At 39.1% G+C, this 4,247-nt stretch overlaps 1 non-coding gene across 1 annotated transcript; it reads left to right on the top strand.

The window, feature by feature from the left end:
• Window positions 1-3,561: 3,561 nt before the first annotated feature.
• Window positions 3,562-3,691, top strand: LOC115869073. Its single transcript, XR_004045980.1, has one exon. It is a non-coding gene; the product is annotated as a small nucleolar RNA SNORA8 (small nucleolar RNA).
• Window positions 3,692-4,247: the final 556 nt, after the last annotated feature.

Below are 4,247 nucleotides of genomic sequence, written 5' to 3' on the forward strand. Positions count from 1 at the left end.
TCCTCGTCTTTCTCCAGCTGGTAGGTTCTAGCTGCTGACCTTTTGGTTAGCAAGTGGTTTTTGAACCAGTTACCAACAGGGCTCCTTATATAACGATAAAAAATTGTGCAAAAGTATTTGGTATGGCATTTCTGTCATGTTGAGCATACTGAGGGGGGCTTCAAAAAAATTATAGAAAATTTTCATTTTTTCTATTTCTTTCCACAAACCTTTTTTGAAGTCCCCTCATCGTCTAGTTAAGGTACGCCTTTTTAAAGGTCTCATGAAAATTGTAGCTTCTGAGGGATCTGCTGGGCTAGTTAAATTCAAGACAGAGGTTATGGTGACTGGGGGCGTTCTGAAGGGATCACCTCGATACGTTTTTCTCAAAGGACAGAAGACAAATAAAGGGAGTTAATTATGAAGAAATATTATTGGAGTGAGAAAACAATAATGGTTTTACTAAATGAAGAGTATAATCAGTGGCACGGAATTATACATGTAGAAATTGTTGAATTGGTGATTTTTTTGTTTGCATATTTTTGCCAAAACGAAAAAAAACCCCACATGAATAACAATGAGTATGGGGAAAAAGAAAATGTTCTAAAATTGGTTGTGGTAAAGATTGCACAACTCTTCTTGATACGGTTGAATTACTGAATTGTATGATATGTGGACAAAGTGCCAATATAACTTTTGTTTTTATTTTTTTAAAATAATCATTTCATTAGGAGCTCATATAACTCTTCACAATCCGTACATACGTCATTTGTGTCCAGCACATTAGTACATATGTTGACTTCATCATTCTCACAACACCCGCTTTCCACCCGAGCCCTTGGTGTCAGCTCCTCAGTTTCCCCCCTCCCTCCCCCTTCCCCTCACCCCTGAACCCTTGATAATTTATAAATTATTATTATTTTATCATATCTTACCCCACCTGATGTCTCCCTCACCACTTCTCCGCTGTCCGTCCCCCAGGGAGGAGGCCATATGTGGACCTTGTCCTCTGTTCCCCCTTTTTCCCTCTCCTTCCCTCCACCCTCCCGCTATCGCCACTCTCTCCACTGGTCCTGGGGGGGTTCATCTGTCCTGGGTTCACTGTATTTCCAGTTCCTATCTGTGCCAATGTACATCCTCCAGTCCAGCTAAATATGTGAGGTAGATTTGGGATCATGGTACTGGGGGGGAGGAAGCATTTAAGAACTAGAGGAAAATTGCATATTTCATCGTTGCTACACTGCACTCTGATTTGCTCCTCTCCTCCACACAGCCCTTCTGCAAGGGGATGTCTAATTTCCCCCGGATGGGCCCTGGGTCCTCACTCTGCACTCCCCTCTCATTCACAATGTTATGTTGTGGGGTTTTTTTCTGGTCTTTGATGCCTGATACCTGATCCCTTTGCCGCCTTGTCATCTTACAAGCTGGTGTGCTTCTTCCATGTGGGATTTGTTGTTTCTCAGTTAGATGGCCCCTTGTTTATCTTCCAGCCGGTGGGACCCCAGATTCTATATATTTTGACAGCTGGGCACCATCAGCTTTCTTAACCGCATTTACTTATGCACCTGCTTTGTCTTCAGCATTCGTGTCGGGGTAGGCTGGTGTGCTTCTTCCTTGCGGGTTTTGTTGTTTCTTAACTAGATGGCCGCCTGTTTGTCTTCTTCAAGCCTTTAAGACCCCAGATGCTATATCATTTGATAGCCAGGCACCATCTGCTTTCTTCACCACTTTTGCTAATGCACCCCCCTTTTCCTCAGCGATCGAGTCAGGGCAGGCTGGTGTGCTTCTTCCGTGTGGGTTTTATTGTCTCTCAGCTAGATGGCTGCTTGTTTATCTACAGGTCTTTAAGGCTTCAGGTGCTATATCTTTTGGTAGCTGGGCACCATCAGCTTTCTTCACCACACTTGCTTGTGCACCCATTGTCTTCAAAGAAAAGAAATTTTCAGAAAACTGTATAGATTCTAAAAAGTCCAGAAAAGGTGCCAAGGAATTGTTTTCCCATATACCTGCTTGTTCTTTGAGGGGAGTAAGAGCAATCTTATGAAGATTATGGTGGGAAGGCTTTCTCCATCCTTACCACAACACTGACCTTGCCCCTTCAGACATTTGTGTTTCCAGAGCTCAAAGTACACTGAAACTACCATTTTGATGTGGTGTAAAAATGGAAGAGTGCAGAATTTTTCCAGAAAGTGTACTAGAGAAACACTGCCATCAGAAAGGATACATTGAGAAATAATAGCTACATGTTTTTATATTTTTGCGTAATAAAAGTTTTTTTATTGCTATAGCAAAACTTTTTGACTTAACTTCATATATTTTTTAATGTAGGCAGTCCTCAGGTTATGAAGGTAGATCAGCTTGTATCTTTATGTTGAACTTATAGGTAAGTCAGAACAGGTTTTTATTTAGCCTTATTTTAGTGCAGGAAAATGTCAAAGCTTTTACATGATTTAAAAGCTGCGTGTGTGTCAAGTGAAAGGGATTGTGATTAATTTCTTGAGAGCAGAGTTGGTGCCGTTGTTTCAAAGTGAGGGTAAATTTACATAACATTAAAGGGCAAGTGGGAGTTGTCCAAAAATTGGACTTCGGTTAACATGGAACTTAGCTATACATTAAACATGTATTATATGTCCTTATATTTTTTAATGACTCATTTGAAGATGTCTTATTCAACACAGTTTTTCAGCCTGTATCACTGAAGAACAAGGGCATTTGTACACATAACCACAATTTTATTCTCACACCTAAGAAATTTAGTATTTGGTCAAAAAACACAGTCCATATTCCGAATTCCTAAATTTCCCCCAATAATTTCTTCCAATGCCTTTTTTTCCAATTCACAATCCAAAATTCAGGGTTAAAGGTCCTGCAGTTCATTTTGTTGTTTTGTCTGTTTAATTTTCTTTCATGAAAAACAGTTTCATACCTCCCCCTCCCCTATCTATTATAAAACATTAATTTTGAAGAATACAGGCTACTTGTCTTGCAATCTATGCATGAGGGCATCAAAATGTTTATGGTTTATCTGGGATGAGGGGGTGGGGAGGGTGAAGGGAATTGGGGGAGCAAACAACGAATTGGGGAGGAGGGAGGGAGCACTAGAACTGATTGTGATAATGTATATACAGCTCTCTTTAAAAGCAACTTAACTTTGGAAGTGTAAATGTGAATTTTATATCAAGAAAGCAACTAAAAAAAAAAAAGAAAGAAAGAAACCAAAGTTGACCATGGTTACCATGGGTGAAAGAGGAAGAGGTTTTACTTAGGAGGCTTTGGGTTTATGTTAATAGTGGTGAATATCAATAATGGTTGCACAGTACAAAGAGGATAATCAATGGCACTGAATCATACATACAGAAGTTGTACTGGAGAATGTTTTGTTGTGTATTATTTTTGCCACAGTTAAAAAAATAATTACCTAATTACAATGAATACAAGGAAGAAATTGTTCAAAAATTGATTGTGGTAATGATTGTACAACTCTTCTTGATATGATTGAACTATTGAATTATATGATATGTGGATAAAGTACCAATAAAGCTGTTTGAAACATAGATTGCAACTGTTTGAACGATAATAGATTGCACTGCATGGTATCTGCCTGCATCTGGCAGTCTGTTCCTGTTGGGATATTCCAAAGACAGAGTGATCAAAATTCGGTTGGTTTTCTTGGCTTTATGCATGTTAATCTGGCATTCCTATTGGAACAATTAAAAGAGAGAGATCATAGCATTTCCCCAGAAACTTTTTGAAGTCTCCTCATATTTCAGATTTATCAGATTTTTTCCTTATAATTTTATTCAGTCTAAACATTTTTGGCAAGACTATCAAATAGGCAATAGCCCTTTATCACATCAGGAGTTACATGACGCCAATTTGTTCTGTTGGTGGTGCAAACCTCTGTTTACTTGGTCAATAATTCCTCTATTGTAAAGGTACTTTTTCCTCTTTGTAATATGAGTGTGACTGTGTGAATGTCTTTGTCTGGAACCACTTTCACTCAATGCTTCTAGCATCTATTGACTTTTAAGATACTGTGTTAGGCTGGATTCTCTACAGAAACAAAACCAGTGATGCTTTTATGTGTATGTATACGGAAAGAGATTTATGTCAAGAATTGGTTCACCAAGTTGGAGAAGCAAGTAAGTCCAGTTTGGTTCAAGTCTGTAGGTCAGATGGTAAGCTCAGGGCATATCCAGACTCATGTTGTGTGTGGACTGAGAAACTAAGAAGCAGGAAGACAAAGCAGGAAGATCACAGGCTGGTGG

The sequence above is a fragment of the Echinops telfairi genome, unplaced genomic scaffold (genome assembly GCF_000313985.2).
Source record: "Echinops telfairi isolate 266 unplaced genomic scaffold, ASM31398v2 ScPeMD7_20;HRSCAF=75, whole genome shotgun sequence".
Taxonomy (NCBI): domain Eukaryota; kingdom Metazoa; phylum Chordata; class Mammalia; order Afrosoricida; family Tenrecidae; genus Echinops; species Echinops telfairi.